The sequence below is a fragment of the Rousettus aegyptiacus genome, unplaced genomic scaffold, assembly GCF_014176215.1.
Source record: "Rousettus aegyptiacus isolate mRouAeg1 unplaced genomic scaffold, mRouAeg1.p scaffold_m13_p_6, whole genome shotgun sequence".
NCBI classification, from domain to species: Eukaryota; Metazoa; Chordata; class Mammalia; order Chiroptera; family Pteropodidae; genus Rousettus; species Rousettus aegyptiacus.
In genome coordinates, this window is record NW_023416309.1 from 86,269,607 (window position 1) to 86,289,797 (window position 20,191).

At 48.6% G+C, this 20,191-nt stretch overlaps 1 protein-coding gene and 2 pseudogenes across 4 annotated transcripts in view; 2 read left to right on the plus strand and 1 right to left on the minus strand.

The window, feature by feature from the left end:
• MRM1 (mitochondrial rRNA methyltransferase 1) overlaps positions 1 to 20,191 on the minus strand; it is a 78,871-nt gene that overhangs the window by 48,153 nt on the left and 10,527 nt on the right. The window contains exon 7 of one of the 4 annotated variants that reach the window (XM_016143336.2): positions 4,913 to 7,683. The exons of 2 other annotated variants lie outside the window; for them this stretch is intronic. The gene's annotated coding sequence lies outside the window, so the exon portion shown is untranslated. Of the gene's footprint in view, positions 1 to 4,912; positions 9,866 to 20,191 lie in introns of those variants that run through there. One more of the 4 variants, XM_036222302.1, reaches the window with a different exon arrangement.
• On the plus strand, positions 3,431 to 3,549 carry LOC118604525 (annotated as a pseudogene).
• Positions 12,826 to 12,944, plus strand: LOC118604290 (annotated as a pseudogene).

Here is a 20,191-nt window from a genome sequence, read left to right on the forward strand (position 1 = left end):
CAAAGACCACATATTACATGATTCCATTTATGTAAAATGTCCAAAATAGGCAAATCTGTTAGAGAGAGTAGATTTGTAGGTGACAGGTAAGGGGTACAGGGTTTCTTTCAGGGGTAATAAAAATGTACTAAAAATAATTGTACTAATGGTAGCACAACTCTGTGAATATATTAAAAGCTTTTGAACTGTATACTTTAAAGGGGTGAATTATATGGTATGTAAATTGTATCTCAATAAAGCTGTTAAAACAAAATATGCTAAGTAAAAGAAGTCAGACTCAGAAGACCATCCAGAAGAGGCAAATCTGTAGAGACAGAAAGTAGATTAGTGGTTGCCTAGGGCTGGGGGTCAGGGAGAAGATTAACTGCAAACACCAGGGATCTTACTAGAATGATAGAAATGCTCCCTAACTGGACTGTGGCAATTGTTGCACAACTCAATAAATTTACTAAAAAGCATTGAATAGTTCACATAAAATGGGTGAATTTTATGGTATGTGGATTATACCTCAATAAAGTTGTTTTCTAAAAACAAAGATTGCTGGGTCCTACCCCCAGAATTTCTGATTCAGTAGGTCTAGGAGGACTAGAGAATTTTAATTTCTATCAAGTTCTCTGGTGATGCTGATTCTGGCCCACAATGGTAGAACCACTGGTCTAAGGAGATGAAAGGCCAAGACCAAGAAGTGGGTGGGGCCTGTTTAAAAAAAAAAAAATGAAAGAAATACCACCAGGTCTTCACACCCACTCACTCACTGCTCCAGTGTAACCCTGGCCCATAACCCAAAGGAGCTGTAACCGAGGTTGCCAGGGGCTCTTTGTGCCGGGCAGACATTTCTACACAGCCCACAGCAACAGAGTTAATTTCAAGTCAGCCTCTCCACCATCAACCGAAATTGGCAGGGTAAATAGGAACCACCATTTATTTGCCACTTACCTCTGTTTTGTTCTGCTTTAATACTGAGGGGAAACCAGAACCATTAGGGTCAAAAAAAAAAAAATTTACAAACATGTAGTATCACCGTGTATTGGTGAAAATGATATTAGAGACTGGGCTGGGGGTGGAGGCAGCAAAAAAAAAGAGAGGAAGAGAAGAGGGAGGGTGGCAAGAGGAAGAAAAACTACCTTGCACCAACAGAGCATGACACAAGATAAAATTAAGTAAAGATCTGTTTGGTGGGTGATCCTTGTTCCAGGAAATGCAGGTGGAGTTTGGGGGAAGGGAGAGTCCTGGAGTTGTTTGGAACGCCAGACCAGGGAGCCCGTACATTCCAATTTCTGTTTTCTGGCCTGATTAGCACAGTTTGGACTGATTCTCTTCTCTGGGTCACCAGGCAACGGGTCCAGGGAGGAGACAAAAGCCAAAAGCAACCATCACCCCTACCTTGGGGTATTTCCCCCACCTCTGTGGTCTTGGAGCTTCCCTCCTCCTCCGGCTTCACGCCCAGAAGGGGCTCCCTTCTTCCCCCCTGCCCCAGTCCCTGACAGCATATTAATTGGAGGCGAGAGGAGGACCACATTTATTACCTCCCCTCCTGCTCTACACTAAATCTTGTGGCCATGCTTCTAAAAGTCAATAAAACGAGAAGGAAGATGCGATAAAATTAAGGTGGAAAGTGCGGTGGGGAGAGGAAATGGGAATCTTCTTTTTAATTTAGCTTTAATTTTAATCTTTTGTCACCTCTCCAAACAGGCAGCGTGCTGTAGCAGCAGGGGGCAACTGGGGGAGGAGCTGGCCTGGCTTTTTAAGGACTGGAGGATCACGGCACACTGGGCAAGGTGTTGGGGGCCACATCTTGGAGGAACTACAGCTGTGGGGGTGGGGGAAGAAGGGAGAACCTGCCTCTCAAAATCTTACTCACCAGAAGGAGGTGCTCACTTCTTTGTGTACTCCCAAAGCACACACTGTCCAGACTTGAGGGCTTACTGCAGCTGAGTTTGCACTCCCTGAGAGCAGGAAGTGTGTCTCAGTCATTCTAGTCATCTCTTTATCCACAGCACCTGACACATAACAGTAGTAGCAGTAACGATGATGACCACAATGATAGATGATAGTTATTGAGCACCGACTATATTCCAGGCATTGTTTTAAGCACACTTTAAACTTCCTTCCATCAACACTACAAGATAGGCATCACTATAATAGACCCATTTTACAGATGAGGACATTGAGGACAGGGAAGTGAAGCACCTTGCATGTAGGTAGTGGGAATGCTATGAATGACTAGATCATGGGTCATTCTCATTTACTGAGTGGATGAATTAATGAGTAAATGAAAATTACATAAGAGTACTAACATGTGACAAGTACGCAAGTTCCAGGAGTCCTATGGTGAGCCCCTACTCGGTCCATGAATGCTGGGGGTACCAAGCAATGCAGAGGTAGAAGTAGCTGGCCTCAGAGCTCTGTGGAGCTAAGGCTTCTTGTGTTGGCAGGAAAGCCCCTGAGATCAGGCCAACAGTCACTGTCACGTGATTTCTCTCCCATTTTTAGGAAGAATGAAAAAAATCCCTCATCGCCGTCAAACCAGATGTTCTCTCCACAATGGCCCAACTAAGGGACAGAGGCACTGTGTCTCCAGTTGTAACCTTCCCAAGAACAAGGCCCCCGAAGCAGTGGTGTTATTGGTCCTCCCTCACCCTGGCACTGGCCAGGTGTCCAGAAGGTCTGTAGCAGGACCCAGCTTGGCCAGTCAGAGGAAGCTGAAGTTCAGAACTGAAAGCTTAAAGGGTACTAGAGACTGCCAAGTGCAGTTCTGCAATTCCCACATGGAGAAAGTCAATTTCAAAGAGAAAATGCACTTCCCTCAGGTCACACAGGTGGTCCCTGATCCATAACCTGGAGGTTTGCTCTCTTTCCATTTGATGGGAGCCCCAGAGTCAATATTCTTCAACTTCCTAAGTGGACTTGTGTCTCAGCCCTTGGTGATAGCCCTCCAGGAGGCAGGCAAAAGAGAGGGACTGTTTCATCTACATACAGATGGAAAAACAGAGGCTAAGAACAGTCAAAATGTCTCTAAGACCATGTACTAACACTGGCATTGGGCTCTAGTTGTGCCTTATGAAGGGTCTGGCTATTGTCTAATCTCGACCGAGTGTGAAAAAGAAAAAACATGTTTTCTGAAGATACTTTCCTCCATAAAGCTCAGATTCTGAAGCAGCCCTGCCCGCTTCCATGCCACACTCCTAATCCACAGGGGCCGGCTGGGCAACCCTGCCCATCCTGGTTTCGCCCTCCTGTGGTCCTGAAAACCCTCAGCCTCTCCAAGGAGGAGGTGAGAAAGTATGGACTTCTTTTCTAGTGGGTTTCCTTTTGTCCGAAGTATTGTTTCCCTCATTAAAAAAAAAAAAAAAAAAATCAGTCTCAAAGACTATTAAATGGTATAGAGAAGTGTATATGAAATATTTGTAAGTTAAAAAAAAAGTTACCAGTCTACGGCCATGCTACCCTGAACAAGTCCAATCCTGTCTGATCTTGAAATCTAAGCAGGGTTGGACCTGGTTAGTACTAGGATGGGAGACCACCAAGGAAGACCAGGTGCTGTAGGTATTAAAAAAAATAAAAAGAAATTTTAAAAAGTTACCATGCAGAACATAATTCTGATTATATTTTGTTTTAAATATAGCTTATGGCTATATTTATGTACACATAGAAGAACAGACAGATAGATACCAAAATATTTAGAGTGGTTTTTACTTACTTAATATTTCTGCATTTTCCAAATTTTCTGCTGGGAACACATGTTCTTTTGTAATTATAGAAAAGGAAATTATAAATGAATTTTTAAATTCTGCCTTATTAGGTTCGATTTTTTAAAAATACTGATAACCCTCTAGCTTGCTGGCTCTGCAGTCTCATAAGCAGCAGCCAAGAATAGTTCACACGTGAGTGTGTGTGTGTGTGTGCCGGGGGGTCCCAACTCCCCCACCCTCTCCCAGTGACTGCTGTTCATCATAACCAGGACAATTAACCACCCCCTTATTATTCACACGTCATGATTACTAATCACCCTTATTAATATCCATGCTTTGCAAAACCAGGAGGCAGCTTGGCTCAGATGCTTAGAACTCCACAGGAATCCAATCCTGACCCCAGGCACGTCCCTTCCTGCTCTGTGCCTTCACCTCCTCCTGGATTGGGAAGATCTGTCCCTTCCTTGTCCCTCCACAGTGACGGATGCCCTCTGCTTCCCTCCTTTGCCACCTCATAAGAGGCCCCCAGAGGGCCATCTAACTTTTCAACTGAATTCACCATCTGAACTGCCAACCTCCCTTCCACTAGGACTGGAATAAGAGTTTCTTCCAGTAGTTGGTCCCTTTTTTCAAATTAACCACTTTATTCATAAAATGTATGTTTTGCCCTAAACAGACATATTGTGGCTAAAGACTGAACTTTATGGTTATGTCATTTAACCATGTTCAGTCTCTAAATCTTGTTACCTGTTTGGGGAAATACATTAGCAGTTCTATGTTAAGCCACCTATTGACGACGTTGGCCATTTGGCTAATATTAAATTCCGCCGCCAATGTCTGAGGCAGATTTACACTCTGGGTCAAGTCAGCCCTTGGTTTTTGATGTGCTGGTGGCTCTAGTAATGCTGAGGATGAGCGTGTTGTATATTGGTGAAGTGGGTCCAGGCTGGGCCTCGCCTGCACACACAGAATTTACACTGCACTAATATGCCGGCTCCCAAAGGAGTTGTTGTAACCTCCTCTGGGTGGAGATGAATCCAGATCCTCCCCAAGAGGTGGCTGTCACCCATCTCTGTACTGATTATACTCTAGGTCAAGATTCCAAGCACTGAGCACCACCCAACCCCGGCTGAGAGGCAGAGCCCCAGGTGTCACTCCTGAACACACGCACGAACGTACTAGAGATGACGATGACAATGGAAGCGATTTGAACAAAATAGTTACAGCAGTTGCATTTATTACAGTAAGAAATTAGACACCCTCACATACCCAACAGTGAGGGAGTGACCAAAGTGACAAGCCATCAGCATGACAGGACACCACGTGGCCATTACAATGACAAGACTGGGCTCTGCCACCCCGAACATGTTTCTGTGAGTGGATGTTAGGTGAAAGCAGGAAACGCAAGCAGGAGAGCATGCTGCCCCGGAGAAAGAGCCCTGCACCAGTGCAGGGGAGGACCGGGTTCAAACCTGGACGTGGCTGTTAATGCTGCACACGTGCCTCGGCCGTTCATTTGTACAGAGATCACCGCCTGTACCCAACGTTGTGGGAAGGCTAAGTCAGGTCACCGTGCTCGGGACCTGTAAGGTCCTCAGTGACAAAAATGCCCCTGAAGGGAGTAAAAATCTAGAAAATACTGATTGGAAAGTGAATGTTTAGAAATTAAAGTTTTTTTAGATCCTTTTTGGAGTAAGTCCATTTAAAAAAAAAAGACAGGGCCTGATTTGGGAGATGGGGCTCTGGAGCCTTGAAGATTCCTCCTGGAGGACAGGTGGCCCATCAAGGGCTGGCTAGGTTCTGGAAGAATGAAGGGAGAAAGAAATGTAGGCTCTTCATCTATGGGGGGCCAGTCCCCCCAAAATTTGACCAAAGCCACACTCAGTAACCAGGCACGAGAAATCTAAAACCAGAAGGAATAAAAGTCATCTGCATCCATCCTGTGCAGCTCATGGGAAGCACAGAGAAGCCCAAGGAGCCACATGGGATTTTTCTTGTCAAGACAGAGGGGGAAGGAGAGGCAGAGAGAGCCAGAGCTGGGAGGGGAATAGGCCCACCTTGCCTTTTCCCTTAGCCCGCATTCTTGCCTCCTGCCCGCTGTCAGTTAGGGACAGGCGCTGCCAGCCTGCACCCGGAACCAGAAAATAAAATGAGCTGCTCTGCCAGCGAGCCGCCGCCTCCTCCCCGCTCTCCTCTCACCCCCTCTCCTCCTCGCTCTCTTTCTTCCATCTCTGCTGCCCAAACACCACCTCCTTCCTTCAGTGTCCAAAAAGAATGAAGAGGCTTGTGAGCCCAGTTCGATATAGTCATTTGACATAAGTATTTCTGGCAGAGAACAGGATCCTCCCCCATGTGTATCTGCCTTGAGGGACCCAAGGATGGACCATGGCCCCGGACACCTGCAGCACAGGCCATCCCTCCTTATTACCTGAGGACAGTTTGGGGACCATCTGTCCCCCACCAATCTTCCTCCTACACCACCTTCTTTCTCTGAGGAGTGGGAATTGGGTTACAACACAATGTGAAGCTGAGGGAGAGGAGTATGAAGAAAGGAATGGAATGTTCTTCATGGAAGAACAAATTTTTTCACTGTCGTTCTTTGAGCCTGTCATTCTGGAGGGGAAGGGAAACGAAGGTGGGCCACTCTGAGGGAGCAGAGCACATCCGGGGATTTGAAAGAACATTTTAGTAAGTGTGCAAATAATTCAGCCTCCTACTCTCTTCCCAATGCATTCTACTTTTCCTTGAATAATCCAGGAATTTGGGACAATTCCCTTTCAGTTTTATCTCACTCACCCTTTGCTCTAGGAAAGCAGCCTATTTGCAGTTTTGTGATGTGTGCCCAGCCTTCCCACCTCCAGGCCTTTGCCCATGCCATTCCTTCCACCAGGTCTTCCTTCCCTTCTCCACCTGTCAGTTAGCAGGAGCCCCTGAGAAACCTAGTTTAATATTACTCCCTCTTTCATGAGGCCTTTTTGGAATCCCCCAGCCAAAAAAGCTCTTTTTCTTCTCAGCTATCTTAGAAAGGAAACAGACTTTGGGATTTTCTGCTCACACCCTATCCCTCAACTGTCATTTTGTTCATTCCCATGATGCCTTTCACCTAATCAATCCATAAATGAACTACGCAGTTGGGGCAGAAAGAAGGGAGGCCACAAAATGGCCCAAATCCTAGTTAACGGACCCTATCGATGAAGCTTGGATTCATAGTCTGAGGTGCCTCACACAGTTATCCTATGAAAGTCGCATATCCACACCACAGAGTAGGTTCCATTACATCTCATCTTGCCTGGCACACACCCAGCTAGTAAAGGATCAGAACCCCGGCTGGCTGACCCCAACACCCGTGCTCTTTCCTATAGCTAGCTCTCTTCATGGGGAGGGAGAGCGGCCCCCAATCCTCATTCTCCCAGATGGGAGACTCCTCTCCCAGTCCTTTGCTTTTTCAGCCCCTGTCCAAGATGAACTCTGGCTGGCTCCGCCACTCTGCCACCTAGTTAGGCAGGAAAGGTGGTTGGGGAGCCCCGGGCACTAATGAGCACTAATGGAGGTGACCAGGGAGGTGCAGACATCAAAAACCTCTGGGCTAGAGCCCCACTGTGTTATTTTTCCCTAGGTTGTTCTATAGCTTGGCAGCAGGAATTAGGCCTGGAGGGAGAAGTTGGTGGGGGAGAGAGAGGCTCACAGGGAAGATGATGCTCACAGAGGGGAGAGAGGACCCTCTGACTTTGGCAGACAGCCCTGCCTAGCTCCCAGCCCAGAGTTAGGGTGTGGAGAAGGGCTAATCTCCACTCAGTTTCTGAGATTTATTTCTTGACTTCCCCAGGCCTTTGGAGAAATGCTGCAGTTCTCAGCCTGGTCCTCAATTCCACACCTCTCCCAGGGCCTCAGTTCCAGTCACAAGGCCCCAGGAATAGAGGCCTTTGCCCATGCCACATGAACTGCCAGGCCACCACACATGCATCTGACAAGTTACTTGAGCTCAGGCCACCTGCAGGATAGATAAAGCACAAATGCTGGGGTCTTCGATAACACAAACATATACACACACTTTCAACTGACCCTTCCCCATGCATTATCTTAATTGGTTTAAACCTCACATCAGGGTCCTGTAAGGTGGGCAGGGCAGATGTTATGAACCCATTTCTTAGATGAGGAACCCAAAGTTCAAGGACGGTGAGCAATTTACTCAAGGTCACACTCTCCAGAGCTAGTGATCATAATAACACTGACAAAACCCACAGCAGTTCATATTGATTCAATGCCAGGCCCAGTGCTAAGCACTTTCCATGCATCTAACATTCACAATAGTCCCATGAGGAGACAGGCATCATTATTATCCCATTTTACAGATGATGAAACAGGGACTTAGAGATGTTAGGCGATTTGGGGAGGCAACTTGGAGTCCAGCCCCTAGCAGCCTGACTCTATGAACCTTCTCCCAGGGTGGGGACCTTGTTTATTGGGTCTCCTGAGTCCCCAATACCTAACAGTGTCTGACAAAATAAGGTGCTCACTAAACATTTGCGGAATATCTGTTGACTGAATAAGTCTGATCCCACTGCCCCTATCCTTGACTTACTCCTCCCCAGACTATTCCTGCCCTTCTCTCTCCTCACTCCTTGTGTGTCTCCAGCCAACCATTTGACACCTCTTCCCTGGAAGTTCAGGGTCACAGATCCCAAGATCCCCTAAGAAGGCTGGGAAGTCAATTCACCAACTCACTCCCTACACCAACCTGCAGTCGAGGATTTGTGATTTGTCCCAGTGGTTTCCCCCTTGCCTCAGTTTCCCCACCTGTACCAGATAAAAGGGAGTTGGGAAAGCAGCCTGCTGGAAAAGAGGCCTGGAGTAGGTCTGCCCCCCTACTTCCTTCTACCCCAAGGGGATGCCAAGGTTCCCCTTTCTCTCTAGATCCCTTAGAACCCCAGACATACAGAGAGGGCACTGCAGGGAGTGAGACACAGGACAGGTGTGTGGTGTGGCCCCGTTTTTCTAAACAGGGAAAATGCTGAAATATGAAGGAGGGGCTCTCTCCGTGATGGTCCTCCACAGAGTGAGGTTTTGAAAGCCCCCTTTGGAACACAGACAACTCTAGCTGCCTCCACCCCCCGGGGGTTAATCAGTCAACAGCATAGAATTTACTGGGCCTGTAGGCAGGAAAGAGATGCAAACTGACAGAGCAAGAGAGACGCCTCATGTCGGCATACTGAGCATCTCTGTGTGCACTATCTCATCTGAGCTTCCCAGCTACTCTGAGAATTATCTCCATTTCATGGAGAATGACGCAGGGGTCTGGGTAACTTGCTCACAGTCACATGGCTAGGACACAGTTAAACAAGGACAAGAATCCAAAGCTTTTTGGGTCCTATTCCTACATCTGGCCCTCAGCAAAGCTGTTCCCTCACAGGCAGCTCCCGAGGCTTCCTTTAATAGCTGGAGGCATTTCACATACTCCCCTCCCCAGCCTCTTACCTGCCCAGGGGTCCAAGGGCAAGTAAATGGGCAAGCTCCACCTTCAGGTGGGCCCTGGGATTAGAACCCCTGACTTTAACGGCCAATGAGAGGACAGCTTTCCCCCTGCCCTCAGCTGGCTCAGGGTCACCCACACACTGCTGGGCAGCTCTGCCCTCTCGCCCTCACCTCCACTCAAACACAGCTCCTTTGGTCTCTCTGTCCCTCCACCTGCTACTGTTTCAGCCTCCACTACTTGGAACTCCATGGATGACCAGGAGTCGCAAGGGGGAGGAACGGTGCTCCTGACCTCCAGCCTGACCTCTTCCACCTCCAGTGCCCCCTCGCCTAGTCCTAGGCCAAGGTGCCAAGTCCAGCGAGACCGGCTACCCCTCAAAGTCACCCAGACCTGACCCTCTGATCACTGTACAACCAGACACTCAAATGATTGAGCAATATCAGGGCGCCACCTAGTGTACCTGGCAGGCACACCAGCCCCTGCCTGGCCCTGCCATCCAAGCCCAGCCACTTTGTCTGGGGCAGGGCCTCTCATGGAGCTGGAAGGTGAAGACGAGGTGGGATCTCTAGCCTGGGACTCATACTTACAAAGGCCTCAAATCCAGACTGCTGATGTTACGTCCAGATGACACTATTCCTCCAGCCACAGACAGGCCCCAGAATCCAGTGAGAACAGTCCCTTACAATTTGAAAGCTTTGACCTAACACAAGGACAGTACTGACTTAATAATTATTTGTGAGGCTTAAAATGAGCTTTCAAATAGCCTAATCACATTACATTATTTTATGTTCACTGGTAAAACGTAAACTTCCCAAATTAGCCATGATTTTGATAAGCCCTCTTTGGCAAGTCCATTTTTAACAAGAGCCTCAAATAATGAAATGCGGCTGTTGGATCATTAGACATCCAAGAGGCCCCACCCTGTATACAGGGACTGTATTTATTTCGTGGTTTTCTCCCTCCCTCCGTCTCTCTGTTTCTCTCTCCATCCTTGACCTGGCAGACAGCATGATGAAGTCAAACAAGCACTGAGCGCAGGCAGGGAGGTCAGGCTAATCTGGGTTTGAATCCTTTCTCTGTACCAGCTGTGTGACCTTGAAAAATTCACCTAAGCTTTCTGAGCCTTGCTATTCTCATCTGTGAAATGGGGTTATAACAAGCATCATGTGAGCTAACACGTGACACCCGCAAAGAGTCAGCCACTAACCAGAGGCTCCACAATTGCCAGTCTCATCCTCCCCTTCGGGACCTCTGTGGTGGCATCTGCTTCCACAGCACCTCAAGCTGGGTCTCCATCGTTCTCTTGGTCTCAGAGCACTGGTCACACTGTATCTTGCCTGTCCATTTTCTATGGCTATGTCCATCTCCTCTCAACCTGTAGGACCTGTTCCTCTCTTGAAGCCCAGCCCAGCACTGAGCAATGGCGAAGACGTATCAGCCAGCAGGTGAACTAAATATCCCAGGCCAAACGACCACAGCCTGCTAGGAGAGCCCCTTCTCCAGACTGGGCTGGACCGCCCTAGTTTTCTAGCCCTGTCAAAACAACCATTTTCTCTCTCAGAGCCTCAGTTTCCCCCTCTGTGAAGTGGTACCAAAGCTCCTGACTTGCACAGTTGTTATAGGGATTAAAGAGAGGACAGTTTTTAAGGCTCTTGTACAGGGTGCAACACGCAGCAGGCCCTCGAGAAACAGAATTCATTATTATGGTAGCTCAAGAGGCCCAATGGGTGTTCAAAGCCATGTCGAAGAAAGACAGGAAGAGCAGTATTATTGAAATTGTGCAACTTCGACAAAGACGTTAGGGCAGGAAGGCAGAAGGCAAGATGGGGAGGGTGGGAGATGGTTAAAATTGGCAAAAATTAAAACCCAGTCAGGTCTCAGTCAACAACTTATTTAAGAGTAAGGCAAGGTAACTGGTTGGGGAACCTCTTACCTCCAGAGTGGGGATGGGGAACAGGCTAAGCGGGGTGGGGGATGAGGGGGCGAACAGCCTCTTTATTAACACAATTATTTTATTTGCCAAAAGGTAATCATCCTAAGTGAGGTCAACGGAGCTGGCAAGGAAGGCCCTGCAGGCGGCCTGCCCACGTTGCCATGGCGACAAGAGCCCTGATCACTTCCAGTAGCAGCAAGGGTTGGAGGCTCTTGAGAAAGGAGACCCACAGATCTCTCTTGTTCCCCCAGAGAAGGGCTGAACAAGACCTGTGGGTGTTTGTATTCCCCCTCCCAGCTCCAAGTGACAGACCAAGAGCCCCTGGGGGAATATCCCAGCCCAAGTTTGCAGGGGGTCCATCATAGGGGAGAGAAGCCTTTGCACCCATCTTCTTATTTCATCGCACGATAATCCTGCAAAGAAAGGACTAAGCATCTGGTGACCATTTTGTAGAAAGCTGTGGCTCAGGGGGACTAGTACTCTGTCCACAGACACACAGCACTTGAGGATTTGGGGGCTGGAGTCTGAAGCCTGAGGCACCATTCTCAGTTACCTCAAAGCTAGAGGCTGTGACAATGACAAGGATGGACTAGACCAGGGTCTCGGTTCATTAGAAAAACTGGTGTGGAGGAAAAATTGGTAACCTAAAAGTCAGAGGGGCCTGGGTTTGGGTCCCGACTTCCCCGCCTCAGGCCTCATCACTCTCAACAAATCTGCTCCAGTCCTCAGTTTGTACAATGCAGTCTGTACCAGTGACTTGCCAGTCTCTGCCTGATTAAGCAATGACCAAGACATGTTTCTCCATCTGTAAAATGGGTCACCTAAGCCTTACTCTGGGGACCCAGGATGTCAGTGGTGACTGGTCAACTTGCAAACTTAAGAAGCTAGCTCTATATTTTCACCCAAATCTCAAAGGGTGTTAGCTCTGCAGAGAAGGGAACAAAACACCCTCCTCCCCACCCCAAATCCTCCGACCCTGAAGTCTAGAGACAGGCCCAAGGAGGGGTGCGGCCAATGCTGGGGGTCCATTTTGCTTGTGCCCACAGCATCTCTCACCCTCTGGTGCGACACAGCCACAAGGGACAACTATGTAACAGGAGGGAATTCCAATAAGAGTTGGGGAGGAACGCCAGATGTGACTGGGAACATCGGGGGAGGCTTCGGGAGGTGGTAAGACTTAAGCTGGGTCTCCTGGAAGGTGGACATGGTGATGGGATAAGAAGAGAAGGCATTTCAGACACTGAAAACTGCTTCAATAAAAGTCTCAGACTGTCAGGTGCTGAGGGAGTTTGAAGGGGTAGGGGGACTGGTAGAGCAAAGGGACTTCAAGAGGCCCAAGAGGAAGTAGGAGCCAGAGTAGGGCAAATTCCAAATAGCTTTGACCCTGAAGCTAGAAAGTGTGCACTTTCCCCTGAAGGCAACAAGAGCCATTGAAGGTTTCTGAGCAGGGGCAGGATATGATCTCATTTGCATTTTAGGCATATTGTTTATAGAGAGAGTGGAGGTGAGAAGGCTATTAGAGCCACCTCCTCCCAGCACACTGTGAATAACAGTAACACCTCAAGACCTGGCTAGAGACCCCACAAGCCCGTTTTTACCATGCACACCAGGCCTCCAGCTGTGTGGTTGCTGGTCTGAGGCAGGTGGCAAGGAGGGCAAAGGTCTGGGCTCTGGTTCCCACGCCAACCCCCTTGCAGTCAGGGCCCTAGTACTGATTTAAAAGGTATGCCTACGGCCATGCCACCCTGAACGTGCCCAATCTCATTTGATCTCGGAAGCTAAGCAGGGTCAGGCCTAGTTAGTACTTGGATGGGAGACCACCTAGGAAGACCAGGTGCTGTGGGCATAAAAATTAAATTAAATTAAATTAAAAAGTATGCAAGTGCCCTGAAAGAGTGAGGGGGGTCTCTGGAAAGGAAGGGAAGAGAGAGTGGAGAGGTAGCCCCATATACTGAGGGCCTGCTCAGCTACCAGCCCTTTACTGAGGTCCTGGTGACCTTGGGGACAAGTGTCCTAAAGTAATTATCCCTGTTCCACAAAAAGGAAACCTAGACTTAACATGATTAGGAACAGCCCAGGGTCCCCAGAGCCAGGACATAAGCCCAAGTGTGTTTGACCCCAAAACTCCTCAGGCCATCAGCAGGAAGGGAAACTGAGGCCTCAAAGAAGCAATGCCCCTTCTTCTAAGAGGAGGACCACTCTTGCTCAGATACCACAGGAGGCATTCTAGAGGCCCTGTCCCCTCCTGCATCCCCTCCTAGCAGTCCTCTCAACCGGCCACATTGGGGTCCCAGGCTCCTATGACACACACACTCACAAAAGCTCATGCTTTGAGAGTTCTGGTGTATCTAAGACAGTCACAAAAATAGCAGTTCATCTAACTTTCCATTTTAGATTCAAGAACCTCATCTGAGTCTGGCAATCTGGGTCTCCATGCCTTTTGCCAGATGACATTAAGCCAAGGCTGGAGATAGTAAGGGGCTGCTCAGGATGGGGTCCATGTCCCATTGCCATAGAGGACCCAAGGTGGGAGACCTGGAAGTCAGGAAAACTTCTGAGGAAAAGGTGAGTGGTGGAAGGGAGAGTTCTTGAGAGGTCACTTCTTCCTCTTGGCTAATCACAGAGACCCCTCGGGGTGGGCTCCTCAAGGCTGACAAGGACAGCAGGTCATACAGCTGGACCTGGCAGCAACCCCAACTCAAGCCTCAGTTTTAATCAACGGAGCAAGGACTTGGCCACAGTCAGTAGCAAAGATTAGCAGAGGCCTGAGAGGAAAGGAAGGGGGGGTGGTCTGGCCAAAGAAGGGTGTGCATGGGATCTACCCTGGGTCAGAGCAGGAGCTTTCAGAGCCCCTTTCCACAAGGCATGGAGATGGGAGTCGGACTGAGCCAGGGGACAAATCCAACGCACTGAAGCTCAACTAGACCCAAAAAGTCAGCCTCCAATCTCCTCTTCCCCAATCACGACGAGCCTCAAGTGCGACACCAAGGAGAACTTACCAACCAGGGAAACCCCAGGATGCCTGAGCATGGGCAGCTCAAGGTGTTCATGCCATCCTTAATTGGGGATCGGAGGGGGGGGGGGTCTCAGCACAGGAGCTGTGGTGCCCCCATTCTCCCCTTTAGACCAGGCTGTACAGAGGGATGGACCAAATAGGTCACATCCTCACCCCTCAAGTGCACTGGAAGAGAGTGGAAAGAAGGAGGGGACAAATGGTATCAGCTGCCTAGCATAACTTATTAGCATCTAGGCAAGATTAATCAAGCCCAGAAACCTCGAGCAGACCCCTAATTAGTTGCCACTGATAACTATATTTGTCATGCTCTCCAATTATTCCACTGTAAATTTCAGAGTTTAATTGCACCTTGTTCTTCATTGAAGTGTCACTGTTTGCACACGCTCTCCTAATTCTTTAGCAAATTTGACAAAATTCAGCATTAAATATAGATTATCTTTAGATTTCCATAATTAACACAACCAAACTGTCTCAGGCCTAAATATTTCTCCCAGCACCATAAATCTGGCCTGTCCCCAGAACCCAGAGAGCTGCTCCCAGCTCCCCGGCAGAGGCCTTGGGGAGAACACACATGCACAACCATGAGCTCACACAACACGCCTGTGCAGGGCTGGGACGAGGGTAGCAGGCAAGGCTTCGTTGAGGCCGCACACCCAGAAACCATCCCACCCCCAAATTTGGAGGAGGCCCCAACAAGGCTGCTCCCTGAAGCATCTCAGTAATGTCCCAGGGCTTTGAAGCCCAGTCCACAAAATCACAAATGACCTCCAATCCTTGCAAGTAGGCTAGAGGCAAGCGGCTTGGCCTACAGTGAGGCCACAAGCCACTTCACCCCATGAAGGCCAAAGGGCCTCCGTTTGTGACTTTTTTCCCTATTAAGGCTGACCTTCATGTATGACATTATGCTAGGAACATGGCCCAGGCAGACGGGCGTGCCCCCCATACCACACCTTCTCCCTAGTACCCTTGCTGCCCAATCTTCTTGCCTAACACATTCTCTCCTGACTCACAGGTGACTATATGTCCATTCAACTCTACAAACAGCCAGCTGGGGCTCTTAGTTCAGACCAAGGCGACAGGAGGGAGCTCATGACCGACCCCCCCCCCATACCATCATCAGGCTGCAAATCTTTTCCACCAGCCCCCAAACCCCAAATCTAACACCCCAACAAAGCCAGCAAGGTGTTCACTTTGAAGATGGCAAAGAGGCAGCAGAGGTGGAATTGAAATGACAGAGAAGCTATGTCCCTCCAGATCTCCACCTAGCCCTTGGCCCTTGTTAAGAGAACCATATCTTGAGTTTAACACAAATCAAGGCCCTTACAGAGTTCAACAGCAAGCCCAGCTCCCACCCTGTACTGCATTCATGCAAACACACGCGCGCGCGCGCGCACACACACACACACTTAAGATGTATGCACATATACAGAGACAGACAGACACAGATAGAGACATACCACTGACGCCCATGGACAAACAGACACAGGCAATCAGAGCCTGACACCAATACAAACATACAGACACAGAAATACACACCCCTCTGCCCAAACCCTATAGGAGATGGGGGCCGCCAGACAGAGAAATGCTCACTCCCCAGAAATCAGTGGCATATCCAGACTCTTGCCACACTGAAGGGCCAGAGTGGGCTGGGGGCTCTGGCAGACAGCTCTCTCTCTCGCTCTCTCTCTCGCTCTCTCTCTCGCTCTCTCTCACTCTCTCTCTCTCTCTCTCTGTCTCTCTCTGTCTCTCTCTCTCTCTCTCTAGCCCTCCACACTGCTTGCCAGCCTAGTGCCCTTCTCTTCCCCTGGTAAAGATACAGTGGTGGCTGAGGGGCTGAAGGTGGGAAGAGGCAGTAACATCAAGGAGCCCCAAAGTGTACTCAGAGCAAATTTGGAGGAAAATCAATGGTCTTTAATGAGATTTGAGTTTTCTCCACAATGAGCTGGGCTGGGAGTCATATGGGGGAGAGATTTCTGGGTGAAATGTATGAGGATGAACAGGGGGCACGAGTAGCAGGGCTGGAAGCAACTAGGCAACCAAGAGTGAGGAAGCTCCAGGGCCAGCAGGGACAGGCAGAGACAGAGGACCAAGAGATAGACAGGATAGCAGGCTGCCACCCAGCCCCGCCCACTAGGCCCAGAGAGGGCCCCTAGGCCAGCTTGGGTGTTCACCACAGCAGAGCTGGGTTCTGGATCCAGGAGTCTGAATTCCCAGCCTTCAGAAGGAATGAGGGGCTGAGGTCCACTCAGCTCAGAAGCCAAGAACAGTGGGAAGTGATCAGCAGAGGGTGGAGGTTATGCAGCTCGCTCAGGGTTATTGGCTTCAGAGGGTGGTGAGAGGTGGTATCAGTGGGTTAACTCTGATCACTACAGTTTAATGCACACCTGCCAGGCTCCAGACACCTGGTACCGACCGTCATTCTACAGAAAACCCTGCAAGAGATGGCCCCTTGCTCAGAAGAGGAAAACGGGGATCAGAGAAGTTAAATAAACTTCTCAAAGCCACCCAGCCAGTGAGTGCCTGAGGCAGCACCTGCACCAAGGTCTGCTAGGCTCTAAGTCTGTATTTCCTCCATTTTGCTCACAAGCAGCACCTTGCAGGCAATGAAGGAGCCACACCTTCTCTCTCCACTCTTCCAGCCCAGGGCGCCACAGTCCTTGGGCCACCTGGGTCAGAGCTTGGGTTCAGGCTCCAGGTGACAGAAACTCAGGGAATCCCTTCCACAGCTCCACCTCAAATCGAAAGACTTCCTCAGGCACAGAGCAGAGGACATTTGTCAGTTGCAACCCTACCTGCCCTACCCCACCGGCTGAAGCTTCGAGCTCCCTCCTTTCTTACTGAATCATAGAAGGGATCAGAGGCCATAAACCCAACCTTAATATCCTCTGCCTGAAGCCCCTATGCGACATCCTACCTGCATGGTCATCTGAGTGCTTTCGCTCCTCCAGTGACAGCTCACTACCTCCAAAGTACCCCATTTACCCTCTGGAATCCGGTTAGAATGAGACACTATCTGTTGTCTTGAGCCTCCCACTGGTCCAAATCCTGCCCTCCGGGTCACTGCTCTGCCCCATGAAAGCCCCTCTGTAATTTGAATACCATGGCCACTGCCCCCCCCCACCCTATCACCACCAACAACTAAGGGGCTTCCATTTACCTAGCTAACCACTTCCTCGTTCCCTCAACTGATGCAAACTATCCAATCTCATTCCCTCCCATACACCTGAGGGTTTCAGCAGAATTGTGATAGCAGAGAAGAGTGGTTAAAAGCAACCATTTTTTGGATGGACTTGGCAATTTCTTGAATATAATAACAAAAGCACAAGCAACAAAAGAAAAAATAGATAAATTGGACTACATCAAAATTTAAAACTTCTCTGCATCAGAGAACACAATTAACAGAGAGAAAATGCAACCTACAAAATAGGAAAAAGTATTTGCAAATCATTATCTGATATGGGGTTACTATCCAAAAACTATAACGAACCACAACTCAACAATAACAAACAAAAAATAACCTGATAAAAACTGAGTGAACATTTCTCCAAGGATGATATGCAATGGCCAAAAGCATAAGATGTTTAACATCACTAATCACTACAGGAATGCATATTAAAACCACAATGAGATAACACCTCACACCCAATAGGATGGCTACCATCAAAAAAAAAAAAAAAAAAGAAAACAACAAATGTTGGTGAGACTGTGGAGAGACTGTAAAATGGTGCAGCCACTATGGCAAACGGTATGTTCCGCATAAAAATTAAAAATAGAAATAACTTCTAGGTATACATCCAAAAGAACTGAAAACAGGATCTCAGAGATATTTGCACGCACATGTTCATTGAAGCATTATTTACAGTAGCCAAGAGATGGGGGCAATCCAAGTATACATCAACCTATGAATGGATAAACAAATGTAGTATATGCATACAATGGAATATTATTCTGCCTTAAAAAAGGAAGGAAATCCTGTCACATGTTACAACATGGATGGACCTTGAAGACATTATGCTAAATGAAATAAGCCAGTCATATGAGTATCTAAAGTTGTCAAACTGATAGAAACAGAAAATGGAATGGTGATTGTCAGGAGCTGGGGGAGAAGAATGAGGAGTTGTTGCTTAATGGATATAGAGTTTCAATTCTGCAAGGTGAAAAAGGCCTGTAGATTTGTTGCACAATAATATGAACCAAAAAAGAAGAAAAAAGCAATGATTTTGGATTCAGACAGAATTCGGTTTCAGTCCCAGCTCTACCGTTTCTGAGCTGCCTAACTTGGAGCAAGTTGCCAAATGCCTCTCCAAATCTCAGTGTTTCCAATTCTACAACAGGGTAATGAAAGAATCTAATTCACAGGGTTGCTGTGAGCATTCTCTCATTGATTTCTGCTGACTTGTTCACTGCTGTGCCCCTAGCTGGCATACAGTAGGTGCCCAATAAATCCTTATTAAATGATGGCATGAACTAAGCCTTGGCCTTCTGTCCTCAGAGACCCTCTAGCCCACCCTTCACTCCCATCTCTAGCAGGATCTGCAGCTTTAAGGACTCCTACTCTCTGGTCCTAGCAGGGGAGGGGAAGCCCCATCCCTAGAAGCCCCAGGCACCCCAACTGCCATTCCATCCAGTTTGGGCACCAATTCTGTCCATCAATATTGGCTTCCGGCAGCCACACTTGGATGCCCACCCTAATCGATAATCAGCAGTTGCCATTGATCAGCCCCTGGGGTTTCAGAAACCAGGGAAGAGTCAAGGAGAAGGATGAGGAGACATAGTCCCAGAAAGGGAGGAGTAACAGGGATACTTCAGTGACCCAGCCATAGCAGGCAGACAAGACAGAAGTAATCAAAAAACAGAAAACAGAAGAATAGTAGAGAGGGAAGGGAGGCACCAAACCTTGAGCTAGGAAGGGCAAAGAGGCAGTAGACCCAAGGAAGCCCCTGAAAAGGGAGAAAGAAGAGGCAAGCAAAGAAGTTATTGAAGTAGCCTACCATGTACCAAGGGCATCTTCTCTTAAACCCCAGCACAACCCTGGGAGAAAGAGGTCTTTGGCACCATTTTATGGGGAAGAAACTAAGCTCAGAGGTTAAAAAACTTGACCTGGCCCTGAGCCTTTAGGTATGGCAGCAGAGACAGAATTTAAACCCAAGTCAGGTGTCTTTGGAAGTCAAAACCTTTTGCCACATCCCACAGTAGCCCTGAGCTGTCACTTCCGGCCTCTCCGCCTGGGCATACCACCCACAGCTGAGTGGGGAGCTGGTAGAGGTGCCCCTACCTCCCTCCACTGGGATGCCCTACTGAGAGCTTGTCAAGCTGGTTTAGGGGAAGAAAGGGGAAGTAGATGGGGTGGTATTGCATGGGGAGGGTGGCTTTGTGCAGATCTGACTTGGCCTCCTCAGCAGCAGGCCTCCCAGCAGATGCTTGGACTACAGTTTCCTTTCTTCCAACCACAGCTCCCTACCCCTCTCTCTTACCTCCCTCTCTCCCACACCCTTCTGATTGCAAGAGCATGACTTTGGCCAAGTTACACAATCCCTATGAGCCTCAATTTCTTATCTCTAAGCCTATGGTAGTAACAGTGCCTACTCCAAAACATCATAAAGATTAAATGAGAGGAAGCATGTACAACTGTTAGCACATGGTAAGTACATAATAAATGTAAGTACCATCATCATCATCATCATCACCCTGCTCCAAGCACACAGCTTCCGGAGCCCATATCCATCACAGTGAGACTGTTGTATATGTTGGTCCCAGGGCTCCCCGATTTAAACAAGATCCAGCCCCTTGCAGTGCCTGGCCCATGGCTAGTGCCCCCATCTATAGGAGGGGCTTCCGTGCAAGGCCCAGATGCAAGTGGGCCTCAGCAGGGGTAGAGCAGAGGCGGCCCACAGAGCATCCCCTCAGCCCTCCACTAGCTCTTTTGTTTCAGAGAATCAAGAGCAGCTGTGGCTGGGGCTCATTTGTGTCTTGCCTCCTCAGAAAGTAGAAGGTCAGGGCCAGCTGGAAATGTGCTGAAAGATTTGCCTCTTCAACCCACTACAGGACCCATTCATCGTTTTTAAACACCCAGGATG